This window comes from Cervus canadensis, chromosome 22 (assembly GCF_019320065.1).
Source record: "Cervus canadensis isolate Bull #8, Minnesota chromosome 22, ASM1932006v1, whole genome shotgun sequence".
NCBI classification, from domain to species: Eukaryota; Metazoa; Chordata; class Mammalia; order Artiodactyla; family Cervidae; genus Cervus; species Cervus canadensis.
The window spans coordinates 3,820,875-3,847,514 of record NC_057407.1 but is presented as its reverse complement, the minus strand read 5'-3'; the positions used below and the strand labels follow the sequence as shown (position 1 = coordinate 3,847,514).

Below are 26,640 nucleotides of genomic sequence, written 5' to 3'. Positions count from 1 at the left end.
AGCATTTTGTGGCTTATGATTCATGCTAGATTTCTCTGGATGCTCAAAATGGATTGCTAAAAAAAAAAAAATAGGCCTTGTCAATTGTACTGATATATCAGTGGTTATTTCTGTACACAAAAGTGTTCTCAATTTTATGACGCTATCTGGAAGAAGTTCAACAACACATTGTTAATACTCTATTGCTACAAAATAATTTTAAAGCTCCATGGGAATTTAGATTTGCACAAGTTATTAGGATGTGACCTTTCCCTTAGATTTCTTATTTTAGGATCAACTTAACATGGTATTTCCCCAGTGGGAACTGTTGTACTTCCTTCGCAGATAAGAAAAATAGCAATCACAAATTATAGTGAGTAAACTTAGGGAGACATATATTTCTGTGATGCAGATGAAACTGAAATCATAAAAGGTGGCCACACGACTTATTCCTTGGGTTTGAGAGGAAAGCCAAATGGCTTGCTAACAAAAGAACACAAGTCATGCCATTCTGGTATTTCCCTGAAATTTATGCCTAATTGTTTCTTGTCCCAGCTACCAAGTCTTATGACTTTTAAAGATTATTAAAGATGCTTACGTCACTAAATTTCCTATGTCCTGTCTACTGAGAGTATAAAAGGTTAAGAACATCAAACTTTTAATAATTTAAATGATTTCAGATCACAAGATCTGGACTGAAGGACAAGGAGTTCAAAAATGTAAAGAAAGAAAAATCAAAACAACAACTAGAATAATACAGATAGATCACAGCTGCTTCACTTTATGGTCCATGGAATAGCAATGGCCTCCAATGGTGAAGCTCTTACATGTTAAGTTGATCCTATGTGGCAGAATTTATGCACGTTATCGGGAGGAGCCAAAGAATCAAGCAAGCTACAGCTAGGACAGCACAGCTCATTACTGGCATTTTTAAAAAGGCAACAGAATCCTAGAAGGAGAGATTAGAAAGACATGTACATTTTTCCTAACTGGTCTAACTAGATGCCAAAAATCAGTAATTTTACACACTGTTAGTTCATGAAAACATTAAAATTAAGAGATTATAGAAAGATTAAAAACTTTTTTTCTCTTACAAGAATGAAAGCACAGTTATAAATGAAAATCAAGTCATCGCCAAAAGTAATGTTTTGTATCCTCTCTTATGAGACCTTTGTACAGTAAGTTTTATTAAAATTACTACTTGAGGCCAAACATTGCCTTATTGAAATTATTACTCAAGAGTCTCAAATAGTCAAACCCCTCACCCTACCATGAATTCTTCAGTTTAATAAACTGTGAACATTACAGAAGTTTTTCTTTCAGGCTTAATCTTTTGGAGTTAATCCTCTATATTTCATAGCAGGGACTCACAGTTTTTAGGTAAAGATAGTACCCATTGTGATCAAATTATATGTTTTTCCAGAAGATGTTACAGAGTTCAGACACAGGTTTTAAAATACTGTTTTTGAATGAAAAGATAACTTAGAAATCATTTACCATAATTTCTTAATTTCACAGACATCAAGGGTCAGGGATAGTGTATTTTCTTTCTCAAATTCTATAATAAACACACAAAAATGTGTGTGTATTTATTAAGAACGGGAAAGCAACTTGTAGAAATTAGTTTCAAAAAGATGTTGATTGTAGATAATCTTTTTCTTTAAATGATCTTAATTGTTATTATGTTGCTTATTTGATAGTGAAATGTACAGTACACTGCATTGTAGTTAAAAAGCTATAATCTCTATTTCACATCATTAACTGTTACACTTAACCCGCAAATGACAGTTTAGAATAAAAAGGAAAGACAATCACCAATAATCTTTTTCTACTCATTGTAATACATTTTAAACATATAATTTTGTATCTTAAAATTTTCTCTTATTTTTTAAAAATTTTCTCTTATCATTAGATCTTTATCCTAAAATTACTATTCCCTTCAAATATTCAAACTACCAATTTAAAATATTTGATTGAAATAAATCCTTAAAAAATCGTTTGTATCTGTCTCTCTGGTAGCGCTACTTAGTTAAACCTGCATTTTTAAAAGCCATCATTCCTTTATAACAACTAGCAACATGCGGACTTAAAGGCCACAGGGACCTACAGCACAAACTTTACATCTCATTTAAATTTGACATAGCCCCAGGAAATAACCTGCAACTTCACTGCAACCAAGTTGGTTTTTCCTAACCCAGAACAAAACCAACACCTCCCGACACAACCCTGGAAATACCCCAAAGCCCATATTATTCTAATATCTAAGCAACCAGTGAAACTCTTCACTCTCCACCCTTGTTCTGCTGTCATATACACACACACACACACACACACACACACACACGTACACATACACACACGCACACACGCACACACACCCAGAGCTGAAAGGTAACAGATTCAAATGAACAGAAATCATTTAAACACATGCTCTGGAAATATGCCTTTGTTCAATTTGCTGCTAATATATTCTCAGAGCAATGGGAAATGCCACAAAAATGAATAATGCAGGAGTAAATACAGTTGCTCAAAACCTTTAACATAGAACTCCTCTTGAAGCAATTAATCTGAAGAAAATGACTCTTTTGAAAAGTGGAGTATGTGCATGAAGATATTCACTGTATGTAACTGAACAAGAATAAACAGTAAGCGTATAACAATTAGAAAATTAGAAGCCACCGAAAAACTGGCTTACTAAATTCTGTGATATCACTAAGATGAACTACCGTCTTGTCGTTATGACATCTGAAAGCCAGGTAAAAAGGGAGAAAGACGTGTAATCTAACAGGGAAAGAAGCAGAAATACTACATAAACCATAACTGTCAGTGATTTAAAAACATACATAGGTCAGCTAGAACTGCAAGGAACTATTCAGAGGTTAGAATAGTAGTTTATTAGTTTAGTATAGTGTGATTACAGGTGGTCTTTTTCTTGTAAAAGATATTTCACAGCTTTTCAGTAACAAAAACATCTTGAAAGAATTTAATGTGAAATGAGACAAACCCAATGGCCCAAATTCAAGAGCCAAAGTCACTTTATCTGTCCTAGCTCCTAATCTTATTTCTACTCGTACCACCTCCCCACCTTGAAGGTTTCAGAACCCTATCTATGTTCCAGTCCTACAGCTCTGAGTTCATACCTAGCAGCATAGCTGAGCAGAAAGTGTATTTACAGAGGGCAGGCCTGAACCCTGCATGTGAGCACATACAGAAAACGATAAAGATCATGGGGTCCTATTAGTAATTTACAGGACTGCGATTTGCTCTTGGCTGGTACACCTCTAATTGAATTCCTCAGCCATAAAATCATTGGGACCAAACGAGTTCAGATATCTTTTATCTAAACCCTTTTTTCTCCCTTACCATCAGTTAACATAATTCTTATGGGGCTTTTCTTCTTTTTATAGATTCATTTGTCTTAGTTATAAATTAACCCAAAAGCAACTCTCCTGACTACCCAGCTCTCCTGTTTCCTGCGTACCGGGTTTCTTCCTGCTCGCACCATTTATGATACAGGGCCATTTAAACTCCTGGTTGGTAAGTGATGTCCAGGAAATCATCTCTAGATTTTTAAAAACGATCCCTCTGAAGGAGAAACAACTCCAGTCAGAGATTGTGCTCATAGCTGGGCACCCTAGAAAGAGGGGGAATGGAACTGCTAAAGACTTTTACTTCTTTTTTCACTTTTTAAAGTGCTGGTAAAACATACACTTAGATAAAAATGTACCATTTTAACCATTTAAAAATGTACAGTTCTATGGCATTAAGTGCATCCACACTGCTATGCATGCATCACTACCATCCAGAACTTTTTCATCTTCCCAGACTGAAACCGAGTTCCCTTTAAACACTAAACTCCCATCTCCCAGTCCTCCCAGCTCCTGGTCACCAGCCTACTTGCCATCTCTATGAATCTGACTATTCTAGATGACACTTCAGTTTCTTCTTGTTTCTCCTGAAGTTTTTGAACTAGTGTAGTTTATCAAATTGGTTGAACACACAAGAGAGTTGATGACAAAAAGACTTCAGGGAAGAACTAATACCTAGTATTTTGTTTTTCATGCCTAAATGCTCATTTTCAGAAGCCAGAGTACATGTCTGCCCCTTACTTGGTCTTTCAAGAGTTTGGTCTTTTGATTTTAAAGTGGCTTTGGGTTTGTTGTTTTTTTTTTTTTTTCAGTTAAACTGATTTTCAAAGCAAACAATGCAGCTATCAACTTGCTTTAAGAATCAAAGTTCCCTCATTATTCCTTGTATTCACAGAACTCCCAGACATTTTACCTGAAAACAGCTTGATCTTCTCTTATCTTCACCATTCAAATATAAGGCTCCTATTTCTAAGGGCTTGTTCAAATGTTGTCTTGCATCAAGAAGAACGGTGGACCAAGAGATCATTAATGAGATGTAAAGATTTAGTTTGAACACTGAAATCACACCCTGACCATCGCCAGCTAAAGTTTTTGCTAAGAGGTGGTTTCCAAGGACGCAGAGCCTTGGGGTGTTTTCCCCCAGTCACAGGTTTTCTAGGGGCTGGGAGTAACTGGTTGGAGAACTAGGTGGAGAACTGTGGAGCCCGGGGAAGCTCTGTGTACGCACAGGATTAAGAGCGAGCTCAAAGTGTAATCCTTGGTGAGAAGACTGTTCTAAAGTTGGCAAACAAACAGAAACTCTCTCTGAAAACCACCGAGAATCTAATGAGAATGGTTACTGAGGGACTCCAATGTAACTCCGGAAGAACGTCTCATCTTGAAATAATTTCAGGTTGACAGAAACGTTGCAAAGATACAGTTCCCGTGTCACGTGTGCTGGGCGTCCTACTGGGAACATTTTACAACCACAGCCCGACGAGGAAAACTAATAAATGAATTGGCACAAGAATGTAAACCGCTTGACGCGGATTTCACCGGTTTTTCCACTCATGCCCTTTCTCAGTTCCAGGGCCCAATCCAGGATCCCACATTGTGTTCTGTAGCTATTTCTCCTTATTTCCTCCAGCTTCTCACTCTTTCTTCTTCTTCTTGTTTTCTTTTAGTGGTTTTACTGAGGTATACTTGACATAGAGTGAAGTGCACATACTTAATGTACCGTACCTCAGTCTTTCCTTGTCTTTCCTGCCCTGGACACTGTTGAAGAATGCTGGTCAGGTATTTCGTGGGATGTCTATTGAGATTTGCCCAACATTTTCCCAGATTCTACTACCGTTATGAATTTTGGGGAAGAATTCTGAGGACCTGATGGAACCTTTTCAATATGTGTTACTACTGTGGATATAAACCTATTGACCTTGGTCACTTGGTTAAAGTGGGGCCTGCCAGCATTCTCCCCCATAAAGTACCTACTTTTCTCTTTGTAATTAATAAATATTTGGAGGGAGATACTTTGAGGTTCCGGGTCCACATTCTGCTCCTCCTGACACTCATCTTCTGAGTTCTGGTCGGTGGGCCTGCCGGGTGCAGTCACCGCTGCTGGGCTTCTCTGAAGGCAGTTTTCCATCTCACTCATCCCTTTCACGTTTACTGATTTAAATTCTTCTGTACGGAAAAGTACTTCTTCCATTTACTTGTTCATTCAGTCCTTCATTTATTTTGTTTTGTGCCTTTCTCGTTCAGTCGTGTCTGACTCTTTGCAACCCCACGGACTGTAGCCCGCCAGGCTTCTCTGTCCACGGGATTCTCCCGGCAAGAATACAGGAGCGGGTTGCCATTTCCTCCTCCAGGGGAATCTTCCTGACCCAGGGATCAAACCTGTGTCTCCTGCATTGGCAGGTGGGTTCTTCACCATCTCAGACACCAGAGAAGCCCTTTCTATCAGTATAGAATCATGTGTGTGTACATATATATACATATATGTATATATGTGTATATACACACACACACACACACATACATACATGATTGTATATAGATGGGGGTTGTAATCCAAAGCTGTAGTTCTTAAAAATTTTATTGTTCAAATTATTCCAGCCTAGGTCACTGGGAGTTGAAATTATTTGAATAACAAAACAAATAACTGTAGCACTGGATTTTAATGCCCCAGATAGAATATATATACCTGGGCATTGGAAAAATTAAGCTACTTTCTCCTCTGTGACCTGGTATCATGGCTGCAAGACTTATAGGGAATCAGGCAAGATATTTTTATTTTTCTCTCAATTTAACAACTACTAACACAGGAATCTAATATAATGTACTTGAAACTTCTTATTTTCTAAGGATCTGAGTTATTTTCTCAACTTCTAGGTCACTGTCCTATCTTTGTTTTGTCTTAGACAAGTAAGTTACTGTGGCCTCCGTTCACTGACTGATAGATTATATAGTAGAAAGTATTCTGATAGTCAAAATAAAAGCTCTCTAAGAAATTTTGCAATAAAATACTATGAAGCATTCACAGCTTTTTTTTTTTTTAAAGATTCTTTTAAATACAAATTTAGTACAATAAATTCAGAATTTACCTACTGTTCAGGGCTGACACTTGTTTAAGGAAACGTCCCTCTTGTATGTCTGTGGCTTAGAGTTGTACGTTGTGGCTTCTTTCAAACCTGAACAACTGAAAAGAAAGAAGATTTTTAATATACACACATATTCAAAATTCTTAGACAATCTCATCTGTCAAGATGGATAAGCACAAATACATGTATTTTCTCTGTTGGATTTCATCCTGAATGTTTGCCTTCCCTGAGCTTAGAATGCTCTGCATTCTCTAGAAGCAAACAACAGACTGACTAATAAATCATGGAGAATCTTCCTGAACAGACAAGTCTGTCACTGATCACGAGTCAAGGTCCTTTGTCTCACCCATTTTTTATGCAGACTTAATAATCGCACGTATGTCGCTATGCAGACTTAAGAAAAAAACTAGATCGTAAAAGGATTACTAACCTCAAAAGATAGGTGATTGATAAAAGTTATATACAGCAAAGATGACATTTACGAAAATATAAGCTTGTTCTAGAGGGCACATCCCTGCTAACCTAAAGTAAGTGTCACAACCATTTAGAGACAAGAGATGTCACACATTTCATGTGGAGCCTTAAAAAATTTTTTCTTTAACTTTTTATTTGCGAGTACAGCCAATTAGTAATGTTGTGACAGTTTCAGGTGGACAGCAGAGGGACTCAGCCTTATACATACATGTATCCATCCTCTCCCAAACTCCTCTCCCAGTGGATCAGATTTATACAAGGAAGACGCAGAGAGCAGATTATTAGTAATCATGCCAAAGGTCTAAGAATGTGTATCCTTGGCTCTCACAAAGGACTCAGGGATCCGAGAATAGCTGTGCGTTCCGTAAAGACAAAATAGCACCCAGTGCCAAAGCCTTATCATCAGGGCCTTCAAAGTCCCAACAGCCAGACCCAACATTCTGCCCAGTCTAACCTCCCCCAAATTCCCATTTCTCTTTTCTTTTTTTAAAATTCTGCACCCTTCCATCTGGAGTTTGCAAAAAAACCTAATCTATTACACCCAATGCATGGCATAAACGTGTTGTTGTCGTTTAGTTGCCCAGTCATGACTCTTTGCGGCCCCATAGACTGCAGCACGCCAGTCCTCCCTGGCCCTCACCATCTCCCTGAGTCTGCCCAAGTTCATGTTCATTGCATCGGTGATGCCTTAGTCATCTCATCCTCGGATGCCCTCTTCTCCTGCCCTCAATCTTCCCCAGGGAGGGAATAGCAAACCACCCCAGTATATTTGCTGTGAGAACCTCATGAACTGTACAAAAGGCATAAACGTAGTGGATCATGAATATAAAATGTTTTCTCATTTTGTTATTTCTGCATTAAAAGAATATAAACTGCAGCCAGTGTATTTTGCTTGATTATTTGTTTCTTTCCCCAGCATTGGTTAGTACTTCTGTTTGGAAATTGAAAACCTCCTAATGTGAACTCAGCACCAATGGTTAGGGAAACTATTTTGTTTTCAGGACAGGGCACAGACAGAACTAACTTGTCCGAGTTTTAGACCAGCGTGCTTTGCTTTCTGACTGTTGATCTGTATTGGAGCAATGTAGTCTGCATGTGAAACACTCTCTCATCTGTTCGTAAAAAATGAAAGGAGTGCCCACATCAAAACTGCTCATAACATATAATACACATGATACGTGAGAAATAACTTCTCTACAATGGACTACCACTTGGACTTTTTTCACCCTTAAGTCAACTAAAACGTGTTCAAATATGTGAAAACACAAGGAAAGAATAATGATAAAGAAAAATTTGAATAAAATCTCTATCTGAAAAAGTAAAGAATGTTGACTCCAGGCTAAGATTAAATCATATTAGGTTTTCTTGACACTCACCTGAAATACATATGAATTCATTAAAAAAAAACTGACAGGAAGAAAGTTAAGCTCTCTGGGAAACTGCTATGTAGTCCTACCTTGTGGCCCTAAGAGTTGGACCAGAGAGAAAACTGGGCCAGTTTCTGTGACTTTCAGAAAGTCTCTCTAACTTTTTCTCAAGCCCCTTCCCTTTGGTAAACTCAGTAATCTGCTCTCTGTATCCATTCAGAACTGCACTGTGCCATAGAAGGTATAGTTTCCAGACATAAAATGTAATAATCTGCCAGAAACAAAATCCATTCTGGGGGCGGTATATACCAAGGGTTATAGTTCTTTCACGTTCCCCATCTGATCAGTTAAACGCAGACTGGGGTAGAGTCATTCATTCATAAATCTCTCTCCTCATCGATGTAAGCCAGAGAACTAGGCTGTGAAGACAGCAGACGAGCCCCTCCCACTTCAACAGAACCCACACTAGACAGGGTCTGTTCACATCTACCCATCCAACTTTCTATTATCTGAGACAGGCTTTCTACCAGAATCTAAGTAGATGATAATACAAGCCAAAAGGCAACTTAATCTGCTCTGTCTGAAATGATAAAAATGGTAAAAGTCGACTTAAGAAACAGGAAAATAATTAAAAATGGAAACAACTGAAAACTTATCAAAGAATTACTTCCCCAAGAAGCTTTGGGCCTTGATAGTTTTACAGATAATTTTTTTCCAAGTGTTCAAGGCAGAAATGTTTTTTGCTACATAAAATTGTTTCTGAGTAGGGAAAAAAAGAGTGACCAAATTAATTTTCAACACCTAACAAGAACAAAAATACCAACTTCACTTATTAATACTGACGCTAATGTACAAATAAAACGCTAATCAACAAATGCCAATAGTACAGTAAAAGAACAAAACACCATAATAAAGTTGGATTTATCTCAGAAAAACAAAGAAGATTTAATATTGGAAAATCTATTAGAATAATGTGTTCCAGCAAGTGGGTCAAATTTTAAAAGAAACCACATGACTACCTCAAAAACTACAAGAAAAATACCCAGTAAAATTCAACATTCATTCTTGCAAATACTTCCTTAGAGATCTAAGAAACTTTAAAAACAAGAATATTAATCTCAAAGTTACAGCGAACATCATCTTATTTGTGAAATATTACAGCAGCATCATCCCAAATATACGTTCTATAGATAACTAGATTCCTCAAGATTTTCCAGTGGAAAAGCTTCCACCATGAAATGAATCTGCACATATTGTTCATATCTGGAGATTAATAAAGTACATTAACATTGGATATGTTCTGTAGGCTCCATGATCAGAAAAAAAAAAAAAAAACCCAACAATATCAACAATAACAATCTGCTTAGCTATTTAGCTCACTAGTTTTCAAATGTATTTGAACATTTTTCTCACTTTCCATTATTTCACTCAACCCACTTCAGTGTAGCTTTTGCCACCCACCTTTCTACTGAAACTCAAGCAAAAGTGACAAGTAGGCTCCTTCTTAATAAATCCATTAGGCTTTTCTTGGTTTTCATTCTATTTGCGCAGTGGTGTGCTGTTAAGTGAAAGTCGCTAAGTCACGTCTGACTCTCTGCAACCCCATGGACTCCAGCCTGCCAGGCTCCTCTGTCCATGGGATTCTACAGGCCAGAATACTGGAGCGGTTGCCGTTCCCTTCTCCAGGGGATCCTCCCAACCCAGGGATTGAACCTGGGTCTCCTGCACTGCAGGTAGATTCTTCACCGTCTGAGCCACCAGGGAAGCCCAATGTTTAATAACTGGGTCTCCTGGCAGGAAAAATGCTCTGGTTTGCAGTGTTTTTCTTTCCTGTGGCGGAAATACTCCCACGGTGACTGATTTCAGGCCACCAACAAGACAGCAGAGATGGGCGGAGCTGAGGCAGGAGCAGCGCATGACACAGGATCCCGGCCTCCCAGATGCAATCCCGACCAACACGTCAGCGGTGCAAAAAAAAATCAGGAAGCGACGCGCTTGGTGTGGTTGACTACCTTCTTTTTTCCAGCATCACCTGTTTCATTGCTGGTGCATGCAATGTAACTTTTAATAATGGCCGTGGGTAACAAACAGTTCACAAAAACCCCCCAAATTTAACAGTTGACTTCTACATGCCCTTCTGAGCTGGCTCGGCATCAGTGCCTCTGCCTCTGCGTCGTTTGTTATTCTGTCCATCCTCTGCTCTTGAAACCTCTCTTCCCTTTGCTGCCCAGGGATCAGTTTCTCTGAATTCTTAGCCTTAGTCTACGCCTACTGTGTTAGTCTTTTTTCTTGGCACTTCTTCCTCCTGAGTTCTTCTATTCCATGTTTTATGCAAATTCCGTCTTGTCCTCACTCTTATCTGTAAACACAACTAACTTGATTACAGCTCCCAGATCTTCATCTCTAGCCACACGTCTTCTCTCAAGACTTCTCAAAGTGTATTCCATTTTTGGCGGGGAACTCCCCTCCTTGACTTTCTTCAGGAACCTCACACTCAGCATCCCCTAAGCTACCCATCTTCATCCTCTTTGGAATTAAGGAAGCACAATCCAACACATGCTGGACCCCTCCTCGCCTCCCGTCAGATGAAAGGTTTTCCATCTCTCCTCCAGACTCGCAGAGGATGTTCAAGGAGGCCCAACTCAATACCACAGCAACCCTTCTCACCTCCCTTTCCTTTGACTTTTTCATGTCCTACGCTTTCCAAAGCATCTCCTTCAGCAAAAGCCCTCCTAACTCAACACGTCCTCCATCCCCAGCCCAGTAAAGTCATGATCTCCCCTTCCTCTCTGTCCCAGCTCTTTAGAACTGTGGCAACTTAAATCTTCTCCAACTTTTCATATCTAGCCCCTTTCTACTCATTCTCTAATACCTGACAAAAATGAAGGAACTGACCTAGCAAAATCAACTTTTCTAAGGGACAGGGGAAAGAAAAGAAAAAGAAAGAAAGTGAAGTCGCTCAGTCGTGTCCTACTCTTTGGGGCCCCATGGACTGCAGCCCACCAGGCTCCTCTGTCTATGGGATTTCTCAGGCAAGAATACTGGAGTGGGTTGCCATTTCCTTCTCCAAGATGCTCTCAAATGAAAAGTATTTTTGGTGCACTGAGGGAAGGCGAAAGTGTATGAATGCTCCCAAATGACTAATTTCTATCCCATTGAGTTAAATACCTGGTCTGCCACTGACCTCCCCGCCCCCAAATTGCTAACTGATTCCATGAGAAGCCAGAGTCAAGATGAGCTGATCATACCCTTCCCTAGATTTTTACAACGTTCCCATTCAAAACTGCCTATTAAATTGATGTCTATAGCCTGAGGTGACAAAATAAGGTGACTTTATTTGGATGAAGAGGAATTTAAGAGAAAGGGAAAAATGGAAATAAAGAATCTCCTAAGAGCGGTTGGTTTTCAGTGACAGCAGAGTTACTGAATATAAAGATTTGGTGATCTACTTTACTTTGCCACAAGCAACAATTAGAAGTACTTTCAAGTTGCTTCCCGCTAACACATAAACCAATCGGCAGTGAAGCAGAACAGCTGAAAAGCTGGGATCTAATCCTTGGGTACATCTGAATGCGGTTACACTTCTGTGGGTGGAATCGCTAGGTGTGGAACGGTGCTGGTAGTATGGGGTGCAGTTATCTCATTCTCTGGCAAGTTGAAAACTGGGAAACTAGACTCCTGTGAGTGTGCACAAGACACGGTGCCTCGGTCTGGGCTGCCTGAGTTCAGATCTCAGGTTTATCACCCGGCAGGTTATTTTTACCTCTCTGGGTTTGTTTCTTCATCTGCAAAACAGAGATAATGGTGTATACCTTTTACAGATTGCTGGACGACTAAAATGAGACACGGTATGTAATGTGCCTAAAATAGAGCCTGATTCAGAATCAGGGCTCGGTAAATATTAACTATTGCTATCAATTGCTGGGTTACTTTTTTGATGCCTGAGATAGTTAAGGAAGAGTCCTTTAGAAGGATGGGTAAATGACAGTTTAGCTGAGGATTTAAACTGTGGAGCAGACTGAAGTGGAGACTGAACTGGAAGGAAGCATTATTTAAACATGAAACTCGATGGTTACATTTATAAACCAATCGTAAACTAAGTTATTCCAATGAATAATAATATTACTCCAGAAAGTTATGATACCTATTCAGGATTAGGAAGGAGAATGAAACTGTAGATCTGAAATGAAAAGCAATAGGAACTTCCTGGTGGTCCACTGGCTAAGACTCTGTGTTCCCAACGCAGAGGGCCTGAGTTTGATCCCTGGTCAGGGAACTACATCCCACATGCTGCAACAAGAGCTTTCACGCCCCAACAAACATCAAAGATCCTGCAAGCCACAACTAAGACCCGCCGCAGTCAAACAAATAAATAAAACTAGACATTAAAAAAAAAACAAGACTTCCAAACTTAAAAAAAAGCAACAATATTTGTTGAGCATCTGACATTTGTTAGCAGTGTTCTAGGCACTGGGGATAAACAATGAACAAAACAGAGAAATATTCCAGCTCTTGTGTAACTGTGTAAATCAAGATGTAATTTAAAAAATTAGATGGTGCTAAAGGATCCCATGATATATCTGATACATGTACCATGTGGAAAAATGAGGAACTAAGGTTGTTAAAGACAATTAGCTATTTCAATAAGCTATGGTGCTTTACTAGGAATTATGACTTAAGATCTGTTGATCCCCTTCTCCAAATCTGAGGATTAGTGATTCACTAATTTTTAAGAAAATCAATTAAAATCCACTTATAAGTGATAATCAATTTTATTTCATATCTGAAAGAGCAACATAAGCATGTTGCTCATGTTACATTCGGGGTAAAAACCCCTGAATGTACATCATGGTGACTATACTTGTTAACACCATATTATATAATCAAAATTTGCTAAGAACATAGAACTTACATTTTCTCTCCAAAAAAGAAAAAAAAAAAAAAGGAAAGAGGGGTATTTGTGAGGTGATGGATGTTAATTAACAAATGGAGGGAAGCCTTTCACAATACATAGGTATTTCAAATCACCAGAACGTACATTTTAAATTTATGTCAATTTATGTCAGTTATACCTCAATAGAGAAAAAAAATACCCATGTCCTTATTTGATTAGTGGATTAAAAATACATTCCTTTTCCATACTGTAGTTAAGAGACTGGACCAAAAACAGAGGTATTAGGAAACGAGAAAAGGAAGAGGGCCATCAGATGAGACAGCAGAAAAAGAAGGAAAAAAAGGGACAGAATATGGAAAACACCAGAATATTAAAAAAAAAAAAGGGGGGGGGGGGATAAGAACACAGTTAGAGTAAGAAAGGTGGGTAAGAAAGAACCCACCTGCCAATGCAGGAGACGCGGGTTTGAGCCCTGAGTCGGGAAGATCCCCTGGAGGAGGAAATGCCAACCCATTCCAGTATTCTTACCTGGAAAATCTCATGGACAGAGGAGCCTGCCGGGCTACTGTCCATGGGGTCACAAAAATGATCGGACACGACTGAGCAACTAAACAACAAGAATCAAAACGAGCAAGAATTGAGGGGCAGGGGGAGGCGGGAGGAGGGTGGTAAGGAGGAAAGAGACGGGAGAGGAGGGGCCCAGAAAGCAGAGTTGGAGGAAATGACTTTTCCCATTTCAGCTCAGCTGCTCTCTGTGGACCCAGACTCAGAAAGAGCCAGCACTGGGATCTTAAACATTGTGTGGGAATTAAGAAGCCTCCACAATTACTGAGCCAAAAAGTGTCACACTGGTAATTACAAAAGGATGTTGTTGCCTTAAGGAACCTGTCTGTTTTTCTCTCTAAGCTCACAGCTTCTTTACTCCCGTGCTTGCATTTATAGTAGTTTCCCATGTGAAGTGCTTTGTCCACCATATCGTTCGATGAACAACACTCAACAAATATTGATTGATTACGGGGCTTCCCAGGTGGCTCAGCAGTTCCCCTGCCAATGCAGGACATGCAGGAGACATGGGTTTGATCCCTGGGTTGGGAAGATTCCCAGCAGTAGGAAATGGCAGTCCACTCCAGTATTCTTGCTTGGAAAATCCCATGGACAGAGACGCCTGGCGGGCTAAAGTCCGTGGGGCCTCAAAGAGTCGGACACGACTGAGCACTGAGCAAGCATGCCTCACTCCTATAGGAGTCTAGCTCTCCAGATTCTCCCAAGTACAATCAATCTATGATCATTTGAACTGCTCAAATGTTGACAATTAGAATTTGAGACTTGTCATAACTAAGTGAAATAAGCTGAATAATACAAGTTATTTGAGCTTTCACCCACACCAAAAGGAATCCCAAAGACATTCCCCACACGGGTAGCCTGCCTGGTCTTGTTCGGCCTCTGCGTTACATCACAGGAGTGGGGACTAATGATTTCAGGGTCAGCAGCCTGCCTGTGATTTACGTAACTTCTGCAGAAATCCACGTTGCTTGTGCAAATGTCACATGGAAGAGGAACTTAATGAATAGTAAAATTGGAAATAAATGACAGCTGAGGAGGCATGTGAGAACAGTACTTTCTTTAAAAAGAACTGCGGGACTCACTGCGCAGGTAGGTTTAAAAATCAAACTTGCAGGCAAATGTAGGGAAATATAGTTACTAGTACTGATGAGAATGGCCGTGGACATTGTCGTTCCAACACAGTCAAATAAGAAAGAGACAGGAATGTACTCTGCAAAAATGCTGCAATCACTAGCTGTATACCTAAAACTTACACAGTACTGTCAGCCATCTACACTTCAAGTTAAAAAAAAGAGAAAGAACTCTGTTCTCCGAAGTTAATGTTACAGAACAGGGAATCACCTTAACATCGGAAGGGACTTTATAAGGTCCCTGATTCCTTTCTCCTATCAAATAAGACCCCTTAACAGACAGCCATTCAGATTCTGCCTAAATATCTCTACTGACAAAAGCATGCACTTGGCACTCACACGACGGCCTTCCCCACCTCTGGACAACTGTGGTTGTGAGGTTGTTTTTGAGCTCGCGTACGCCTCCCTTTAATTTCTAGCGACCCTTTGACAATCTATGACCTAGGAGCTCCATGAGGGAAAGGAGCAACCTGCCTTGCTCACTGTTCGTCGAGAGCCAGCGCGACACGTGGCACGGGGTAAAGTGACATAAAAATGAGCCATAAAACTGATGACACGGCTGAGGACTGCCCTGAGAGGCCCCGTCCCTAAGTCCAGTCCACCTGTCCTTCAGGGCAGTGGAGCTCTAACTCGGGATGAGGGCATTTTTCTTTTTAACCTGCTGTGGATACTTTTACAAAATGCAAAAAAGCATGTGCCTGAATGTCATGACAATACAGACTTTTTTTTCCCCATTACTGATGTTTTTCATTTATTTTTTTAAATTTGACATATAGTTGATTTATAATCTTGTGTTTCAGGGGTACAGCAAAGTGATTTAATTACACATACATATATATTCTTTTTCAGATTCTTTTCCACTATAGGTTACTACAAGATACTGAATATAGTTCCCTGGGCTATACAGTAGGTTCTTGTTGATCACTTATTTTATATGCAGTAGTGTATCCATGGTCAGTCACTCAGTCATGTCCGACCCTTTCCGACCCCATGGACTGTAGCCCACCAGGCTCCTCTGTTTATGGGATTTTTCCAGGCAAGAATCCTGGAGTGAGTTGCCAGTTCCTACTCCAAAATACATGGTATGTATCTACTAGTCTCAAAGTCCTAATTTATCTCCCCCTTCCCTTTTGGTAAGTGTAAGCTTGTTTTCTACTACAAACGGCTGTAAACGCTTATCCTCATATCTGCGCTTACCTTTTACCAAGTCGGAAACAGTGAGCAGAGCAGCATCAGAGCAGGGGCCGTCTCCAGAAGCTGCTTCACGACGGCCCTCTCCTTTTGTCTCTTTCTGTTCTGACAGGCCCTCCTCTGTCCAGATTTTGCGATAGCCTCCTAGCTGCTTGCCCTGCACACTACTGCCAAATAAACCTTCTGATTAAATCATCTCACTCTTTCCCCCAAGACCTGGAATCCCAACCCTTCTTACAAGATAAAGCCCACACTCCTTTGCCTACACCCCGGAACCTTTCTCATCCCATCTGAAATCTACATCTCCAATCCCATTTCTCACTGCTCCCACAGACACACGACCCGCTTCCGCTGGGATGATCTCTGCAGAATGACCCCCGCAGCCTGTGCTTATTCACTAGTCCAGGCTTTGTTTTCTTGCCCTGGAAATTCTTTCCCCCTTCCTCTTACACCATCTCAAGCCCTGAACTTTTTTTTGCTTCTGCGTAAAATTCACATACATAAAATTAACTGTTCTAAAGTGTGCAGTTCAATGATATTTAGGACATCCTTAAAGTCACCTCTATCAAGTTCTGAAACAGCTTAATCTCCTCAAAAGGAAATCCTGCACCATCAAGCAGTCACTCCTCCGGCCCCCTCTGCCTCCAAGCCCTAGCAACAAATAATTCGCTTTCTATCTCCATGAATCTGCCTAGTCTGAGTATTTCATATTAACGAAATTGTATTTTGATTCCTTATCCTTTTCCGGTATACTTAAAAGTCATTTTCCATTTTTTAAAAATTAATTTTTATTGGAGTACAGTGGCTTTATTGTGTCAGTTTCTGCTTTACAGAAAAGTGAATCAGCCACATGTCCACATATAAGCCCTCTTTTGGATTTTTCTTAAGGTTATCCTGTCAATTCCTCAACTTTTCACGTATAATCCCCTGCCCGTCTCCTCGTCAGGCTCTTCCCGCGTTCACTGCCCTCCACTCCACACTGATTTTGCCGTTCTCTGAATTGCTGTAGCACTTGTTCTCTGCTTTCTTCGGTCCTTAACCACACGCTGATTTGAATTTTTGGTTAACTGCTTCAGTGTTGCCCCTTTTCGATTCACGTAGCTTATAAACTCCTAGTTCTAGGAGCTCTGCTGTCTCCCTTTGTGCCTAGAGCCTACCGAACCTGTACATCGTGTCCGGCTGTGCGTGAATGAGGTGCAAGCGGAAGACGCGGAAGTCTGGACCATCAGCGAGAGCGGGCTCCAGGCCCAGGTCAGCGCTTATCCCCCCTCCCACTGTGGCCTCCGGCCTGCCATGCGCTTCTTCTCAGCGTCACAGCTATAGGTATGGGACACCTCTTTGCCCTGCTAGGAGATGAACAGGTGTGGCCGCAGGAGGATGATGGCAGGTTGCCCAGGGGTGGAGAGGGTGCAAGTTCCTTGCACTGATCTCTTGCTAAGAGACTCCTACCTTCATTCTTCAGGCACACAAGAAGCCCTACGGAGAAAAGTGGGCGTGCAGAGATGTCACAAGGCCACATTAAAAAAAAAAAAAAGTTCGCCTGTTTGCTTTGCTTTTATATGTAAATCAGTTCCTTTGCCTGGTATTTTGATTTGAAGTGGCTCATAAACGTGTATCTACCTTGTAAAAGGAGATTAACTGTTAAACAATTATGGTGATAATACTTGTGATTCACATATGAAATAGCTGAGCATATAATTATTTTATACATTATAAACAAATGAATAGGCCGAGACTATGTAGTGTTTTATCTAACAATTGACAGAACGTTTGAAAGGGAACCGGTTTTATTTTCTGCATGAGTAATAAATCTAAGTAACATTCTGGATCACACATCTGTATGAACTTTTCTCCCAGCTGTGGTATTACACTGAATTTGCTACAGTTGCCACTGGAAGTCTCCAAACAAGAAAGTACAACTGGCGCCCTGGCCCTCAGGCCATTTAAAACCTGTTCTTCTGACCAGGACAAGAAAAAGATCCAGCATAGAATGCTAAAGTCTATAATTAACATTTTTTTTTCTCTTTCATATCCCATGGTGCTCGCTTTAGCAGAGCAAAATGGAAATTTCTTCTGGCATTAATTTCATATCACTCTGTGTAACCAAAAATGTTAAAATAGAAATAAACATTTTTAGAGATGTTTAGGGAATTCCCTAAACATCAGTAAAGAATCCGCCTGCAATGCAGGAGACCTGGGTTCGATCCCCGAGTCGGGAAGATCCCTTAGAGAAGGGAATGGCGACCCACTCCAATATGCTTGCTGAGAAAACCACATGGACAGAGGAGCCAGGCGGGCTACAATCCATGGGGTCACAGAGAGCCAGACATGACTGAGCGACTTTCACTTCACACTAAAGATGTGAGGAACAGTAGCACTGAGAAACCCACAATGAAATAGCACAAAGCAGTCCTCAAAATCAAACCAGGTTTGAAAGCATTTATAAAGTAATGACAACATGCTCAGTCCCCTGTGCTGTGGGCTGTGAAACAGGGAAGGGAAGCAGGGCACATACACATGAGAAGAATAAAAAGAGCCTCCACGCTCATTTCTACTCTCTAGGAATTCATAATTCTGCTTGGTACAGAACTTGCACATAAAACTTGTAAGACCTGACTGCAAACAATCAGCAAATACAATGAGTGATATAGAATCTGGAACGTGTTAAACTGCATTTCAGGGTAAATCTCTTCCAATTATGTTTCAGCTAAAAGTAAAGTTAGTTTGCATTTTCTGAGTTTAATAGCTAGTGGCCAGGGTGAATTATTTCACACGCATATAGTGTGACAGAGGAAATCCATTTGACACTTAAAACTTCACGTGTGGGGCAAAAACAAAATGTTTGTGTGTATGCGCTGTGCTTCGTCAGGATCAGAGATGGTTCCAGCTGGTATGTACCCATGGTCAAGTGCACACGGATAGTGTGAATGGCTTAAAGACACATCATACCCATATGCTGTGTTCTGTCACTTAATTATTTTCTTAACTTTCACTGAGTTCGGTTATTTGCCTGCCTGGTGCTAGATTCTGATTCCCTTCTCCAATCTGAAAAGCACCAGGGCCACCAACTGTAAAGCCATGTCAGATTTTGCTTCCGGTATAAGGAAACCTAGCCCTGGAAAGCGAGTGGTCATCTGATAAACGTTCACGGATTTCTGAATAAATTACGGTGAAATTTGTAAAGTTTGAAGGCTTTGGTTACATCTGCATTGAGATGCACTCTAATATTCCATGTCTATATAAGAAAATATTAATTCTACTTAACTTCATATAACTTCCTTCAAAATCTATTTTCCTTACCATTTTTTTCCCCCAAAGTTTCATATTGTTCAGGATTTATCTCTAAGTGGCCAGTAAGACATTTTCTGAGAATTTAAAAACAGAACTGAAATGGTAATCAGACAACTGGATCGTGCGTACAGAAGTTGAAATAGCTGTAATACTTACACTGACCAAGGGACAGTCATTTGAAGTAAGATCTGGGTCTCCTTTTACTCAAATATTATATTCTAAATATTTAAAAATTCTAAATATGCTTTTAAATGGTAAGTTGCTAACTGTATTTCCCAGGGGAAAAAAGTGTTTTTGTTTTTGTTTTAATGGGATAGTCTCAGTGAAATTTGTTTCACATATTTGTTAGGTGTGATTCATTTTTCTGGTAAATAAATTTATGAACTAAATACACTTGGATAGTTAACCACTTAAATATATCCATTTTGAGATTACTGTGAAATAACTACTCCTTCTGCAAAGTGAATCAGCATCCTATTATTTGTATTTTCAAGAAAAGTTAATAGCTTATTAACAAAAGATGCATTCTTACATCCTTTGCTAGTAAACTTTGTTGCTGAGAGAGAAATGAAATAATACAATAATTATATTATTCATTATGTGTGATACATACTACGTATGTATAACCTAAAATAATATAAGAGATTTAGGAAAAATATTCAAGGACACAGGTGTTCCCCTCCTTCACATCTAACTCAAAGACAGCCACCCAGTTCCAGGCTGGCCTGGCAACACTGCCTGGTCACAAGGCAGGGCTTAGACTATTGCCTGCTCTTAGTCATCACCTCTCCCACTAACACCCTTGTTAAATCTAGATAACAATACTCATGAATGTCAGGAGGGGTATCCTTGTCTGTTTTGTTCACTGCTTTAAACTCCTTCTCTAAAACAGCTCTTGGCACAAAGTGGGAGCTCAGTAGATTTTTCTCGGATAAATAAATCTTCACTAAAAAGGAGCTCCTCCTCTGTAGATTTGTTCTTGGGAGTACGAGGATCATCTCCAGGTTTGTGTTACCCGCTGAGGTTTGCCTTGGGCTGTATTAAGGATTAAATCATCAGAAATGGTGGCGGCAGGGGGTGGGGGGGAAGAAGAGAGAAATATCTAATATCCCTGATATAAAGTTTCTAAAAAAATGTTTAAAACTTTGTTTTCATTTAGATAAAGGCTATTCTAAAGGCATCAGGCTGATATAAATTTCTCAAAAGAAGTTCCAAAGAAAGTGACAAGAAAAATGTAACCTGTAATCTGGGTCGAAGGCAAAACTATTTAATTTTCCCTTTGGGATTTTCTAGAGCAATGCAACAGAAAAAAGGAAAAAGTATTCAATTCAAAGGACATAGCTCTGTGTGTGTGTATGTGGATAGTATACACACATACACACATATATTGCTCTGTGTGTGCGTCTTTTACTGTGTTCACTCTGAAGTCTGACAAGATTTTGGGAAACCTCTACTCATTTGCTATTTTAAAGTTCTTGCTATTTTAAAAGTTATTATTACAAATTATAGCAAGGTCTCACAATAACCATTTGTAATAGAAGTTTAACCCTCTTGTGCTTCTGCATCAGCTATTTACAGTTACAAGTTCAGTATTCTATCAGAGTTAGAAGACAAACTATCCCGAGGTTATTTAATTTTAGGGAAAAAAAAAACCCATAATAGATATACATAGTTTTTAGAAAAAGACTTAAAAGGGGATAGCTGGAAAGTAAAATAACTCTGGAAACTACTGTTTAAAAAGAGCTGCTGTTTGGTGGATGCTAAAGATCAAAGAGAGCACAGACCCAAAGAAATCAATGAAATCAAACCGTACGTATGACTGAGGAAACCAAGAGGCTGTACAAAGATGGTGCATTTTTTCCTCCCAGAGACCAGTCCAGCAGAGTACAGAGAAGCCTTACATGTGAGAGAAAATTAAGTGTGAAATAAAACTGGGTATAACAGAAAAGAATTCCTGTACTGTCTCACATTATCTTGAATGGCTTAAAAGCAATAAAATAGCTAGAGGGTTCTCAATGTTTAATTTACTCTGCTTGATCTTTACTCATCAGGGTCACAGACATACTAAAAAATAAAGGCAATAAATGTAGGCTTTTAAGTATAGGAGTAATTTTTATATTAATGGCTAAACTTTGGGAAAGAGAGAAAAACATAAAAGCAAACAAAAAGCCTTCCATATCTATTTTAAAATATAAAATACATTTTTTCGTAACTTTTGTATTATCTCTTCACATGCACGTTTATATAAGGTTTCAATCAATGGTGCACATACATTCTTTATGCTACTTTTTTAAAAATATTTTTCAAGTTTGCTCTAGTTTTCCAATTTGTCACTGACAATTACATAACATTCCACCTACTAATAATTTACTTAAGCATTCCGCTGCTGTTGAATAGTTATTTCCAAATATTGGTTCCTATAGCAATGCTTGTATGAAAGTCTCCGTGTATGTGGCTTGTCCCATGTCCTCCACCCCTTTGGAAAAAATCTCCAAAGCAGGGGTACAGCAGCAGATTGTGCAATATTTTTCCCAATTGCCTTTTCCGCAGGCGGAACTAAGTGATAATGACAATAGCTATACGTAAGAGAACCAGTTTCTTCAATTCCTGAATCACAGAATTTTAGGATTAAAAAAAAAAAAACAAAAAACCTATCACCAACAATCACTAGGACTGGTACATTTTCTACGATTATGAAACTGGAGTTGAAGTTTACAAATCCATATCTTGTAAGACCCACATCTGTTTAATGTGGGTCCTCCAGGGCCAGACCACTGTCAGATACTGTATAAAATCCAGTCTCTGAACTTACAGACTGGGGATTCTTGGCAACCATGCTAAGGTAAGGGGAATCAGTGATTCTCCGACTCAGAAGTGACCCGGCTAGCCTCTACGGACACGAGCTTATCGAAAACAAGACTGAGTCTCTCTAACTAATAAAATGTCAAACCAACAGAGGCAACTTACAGGACGATCTCAAGAGCTTCTATCACTACCAATAGGGTCATACATCAGGAGACTTAACTACAGGCAAGAGGGAGAACGATCCGGACTAACCGCGCCGCGCACTGCGCTCCAGGCTCTCAGACGGGACGCGGGGCTCAGCAGCAGTGAGAGGTTCTCACACACGACCCGAGAATCCCCTGCAGGGCTTGTTGGAAGACAGATTATCAGGCCTTCTCCCTAGAGTTGCTGATTCAGTAGGACTGGGGTGGGGCCTGAGAATTTACATTTCCACCAAGCTCTCAGACACTGCTGCTGCTCCAAGGACCACTCTTTATTTTAGACTATTTCTTGATTCTTTTAAAAACATGTATTAAGTACCTAGTGAGTACTGTGCTATGTGCTGGAGACATAAAGATGAGTAAAACCAGTCAGTCCTGTTGAAGAAATTAATAATCTATGTTTTTGTAGACATTGTACTGCTCTCGTCCCGAAAGTCAACAAACTGGGACCTTGTTGAAAACAAAGTTTAAAAGTATATTGCTTTTAAATAAAACTAGGGTATTTCTAATTACTTCCAAATGCTTTAGGAAAACATGTAGTAATCCTACATTGGCAAAGGCCTGGGTGTTTTCTTCACTCTTCTGAATTTTCTGAACATATGCAAATAATTTGCTACAGTATCTTCTTCATTTATATATATATACACACCATTCATATGTTTGTTCTCTTTCATAACTTCATCCACCACATTAAAGAGAAAGGTTTTATGTAAGTACTTGTCCATACACAATCAAAACCTTGTTTACAAAACCCAGGTAATTATCAAGTGACAGAAAAAAACAACGGTAAGTACGGTAGGACTTAGGGATTCTCTGATTTAGATTTAGACTTCAGCAACACTGTGGAAAAGTGAATGACACAAGTGTGCAATATGCTTACTTTTACCCGTGACGATGGCCTGCAATTAACTGTTAAACACTGCCTATCAGCTGATTCACAGAATTAATGAACTCGCTTTTGAGGTGGCTACTAAGCTTCTATTTCCATCAGATACACACTGATTTCCTGTAAGTATTTTTGGCAAAAAAACATAAAGGGAAAAATAAAGTATGTATAAAATTTTATGATCTGAGGATCTGCCAAAGTCTTAAGCATTATTTATACATCTTTGGCATATTTTTTTATGACGTGATTGAGAGATTCCTCTCATTTCAATCTGTTAGAAAGCTACTTTGTAAGTCTGGAAGAACTCACTCAAGAAGGGACTAGATAATTTGTCTAACGTTACAGAGAGAGGAAGACATAGTGAGAAGTAATATTCATATATCTAATTATACTAGCCAACTACCAACTCCTAGAGCCTTAAATTTGATAAATTTCTTGAAGTGACATTTAGGAATGATGATTTGTTTTTTCTGAAGGAAAAAATGGTTCAAGGAAGAATTACAACACATGTTGATTTTGGTTTTTAGGCCAGGCCGTGCAGCTTGTGGGATTTTAGTTCCCCATCCAGGGATTGAACCCAGCCTCTGGCAATGAGAATGCAGAGTCCTAACCACTGAACCACCAGGGAATTCCCCTGTGTTGATTTTTAAGAGAAAAAAATACACCTGTGTGGGAGAATATAGCCTTTTGTGTCACTACTATCTCAAGTGACTATTTGCAAATTTGGTTTCATAAAGGCTGGTTTATGGAGAATTGGGGACAGGACTGCTTTAGTTTTATTCTGCCTTCTCCTGATCCCCTCTTTACATTTCAAGTGTGTTTATTATTCCTTAAAAGCTTTGCCTGCAGGTAGCAAGCAAACCAGGAAACTAACCTCTCAAATTTTTGCTGATAATGTCTTAAAGAATTAACCCTGCTAGGAATATAGGCATTTTGAAGGCAGACTCCAAACTTTGAAAGGACACAGACGGCGGAGGCGAAATAATGGTCAGCGGGGTGGGGTCAAGGTGAAGGAGTTCTTTCCAGCATCTCGCCACTGCACGTGGCAGTCTCCACCATACAGGAGCAGTTACTCCTTAAACACACAGGATAATAATACCCTCTTTCCATTCACTTGCTGGGACTCTCTCCTGAAGCCACCTAGAGCACCCGAGACAGTGACAGTGCCAAGCAGCAACTTTAGAATTCAAAGCTGTCCTAAAAGTTTCTGACGTCACCAAGGCACAGGGCAAATTCTTAGAAACCAGCCCCTTCCATTCAGGTCTCTGTACGATTACTGTGCAACCCGCTGAGTGTGGGAAGTGAGCGCACGCAGACCTCTTACACTCCCACTCAGGGTATTTCCCTAGTTTTCTCTCTCCCTCCTAGCTGCCTTCTCCTTATCTACGGTAATCTGTGCAGACTTCACACCCCGGGTCTATGCTAATCTGAACTCTTCCCAGAAGGTCAGGAAAGGTGTCTCAAAGGGTCTTAGCCACATGTTACAATTCTAGATGAATTGAAGTGCTTCTTTAAAAAAAAAAAAAAATCAGTTAAAACTAGCAATGAATTTATTTTCTAAAAATAAACCACTGAAGTGAAATAAAAACTGTTTCTTAAGACACTGAATCAAATTGAACTAAACTATTATAGGATTGAGTGTAAATCCTCCCTTACGGTTTTAAATCTCCATTGTAAATGATTCATGGTGCATGAACTGATGACTTCATTTCTTTCCTTTATGTCTGAGAAATCGCAGTACAGAAAGGAAACCCATCCCAAAAAAGATTTTCAAGTTGAGAATGGCCTGGTCACTGGAATAGCTGAAGGTATAGCTATGGCTCTGAGAAAGCCAGAGAAGACCCAGGAAGAGAATGAAAATGAGGGCTGCTCCCCACTCCCCAGCTGCAAAGGGGGAGCCACGGGGAAATGGAACACCCATCTCCAGGCATGGCCTAACCCTTCTTTGTCCTCTGCCTCCTCATACTTTCAGTGAGGTCCCCACTTGGCCTCTGTAGGGGAACTGGGAACAGAGTGGGGTTCAAGCTGGGAGTCAAGGCCCTTGCTTTCTTGCATAGGAGACAGTTCACAACAGAATGGATTTTTTAACAATCCATAAGAAGAATTTAAAATTTATTATCTGGACGATGCACCCTTAATTACATGCTTTTCCAATGAGTCCCTACTAGTAAACTGGTGGGTTCCTAGGAGGCATGTTCACTTTTCAAGCCACTAAAAGCCTATGTTTTTGGATACGGCTTCTTAGAAGGAGCCCCACGTTTTATGACAAGCACGGTCCCTATTTATTCTTTAAGCCGTGACACTAAAATGTCTTTTGATCTGAAGGATCATAGGCCTCAGTATAAAACAAACACACATTAAGCATTCACAGCGTACGCCATAAAAATATGTAAAGACTAGAATTTCATCAAATAAAAGCACAGCTTGCGCCTTCTAAATGCGTGAAGACGCAAAAATGGACACGAAAGGCTACACACTGTCTACACAGGACTCACAGAGATATTATCAACAGGACAAAAATAATTCTTAGGTTGATTTTTGTCCGAAGTCACCAGAGAATAGGAAATACAGTTTTAAACTGAATAATGATGAAATATCTCATTTCAGAAACATCTGATAAATTGATCACCACATGGCAAGCATTATCTTCTGTTCATTGTTAACAAGAATCTCAAAATTAGTACTAGGGTGAACTATTAATATTTGTAAAAGAATTAGCTCAATTAAATTCAGGGACAAGGTCCTATCATTTAAGATACACAGATTTGCTGATAAAGTCTTAAAATCATACAAAAAAAGAGAGCACGGAACAATAATTGCAATATTTTTCCAATTTACACTGATAAGGAAACAGAGAGTTAGAAAGGATAAATGACTTGCCTCACTATAATAATTAAAATGATTAAAAATGTAAACATTCACAGTCTGAGTTGAACATTTGTTATTAAAACATAGTGTGCATTGACTGTTGAAGAAAAATAATAATATATAGACCTGTTTTTTTAAATAAAAAATAATTTAAGTATACACTATTATCGGTGATAGTTGTCTTCACATCTCCAAAAGTTTCCCCCCAAATACAGTCTACTTTATTTGAGCTGATTTCCTTTCAAGAACCTACAGTATTTTAGGTAAATAAAAATTAGAATGAGTTCAAAAGATACGCCATATAACTCCTGCAAATCTACCTCTGTGTTGTGATAAAATACAAAGAGTAAATGACAAAGCCGAGGAGGATTAAAAATAGCCTTCAATTTAAAATTTTCATCTAGAAAGCTATGACACTAACTGAAGTTTGATACACTGGGGCTATCTAGGCTTGCAAGGTGGTTATTTACAGATCTTACTGTATTTTTGTGGAGTCAAATTAGATCAGTTTCAAAGGATTAAGCTTTTTAAATTGCCGCCCTT

At 39.4% G+C, this 26,640-nt stretch overlaps 1 protein-coding gene across 4 annotated transcripts in view; it reads right to left on the bottom strand.

The window, feature by feature from the left end:
• The window catches only part of PPARG (peroxisome proliferator activated receptor gamma), a 124,116-nt gene that overhangs the window by 94,190 nt on the left and 3,286 nt on the right, over nt 1–26,640 (bottom strand). For 2 of the 4 annotated variants that reach the window (XM_043442473.1, XM_043442472.1), the window contains exon 2: nt 6,431–6,525. The gene's annotated coding sequence lies outside the window, so the exon portion shown is untranslated. The remainder of the gene's footprint in view (nt 1–6,430; nt 6,526–26,640) is intronic. The other 2 variants (XM_043442477.1, XM_043442474.1) reach the window with 1 other exon arrangement.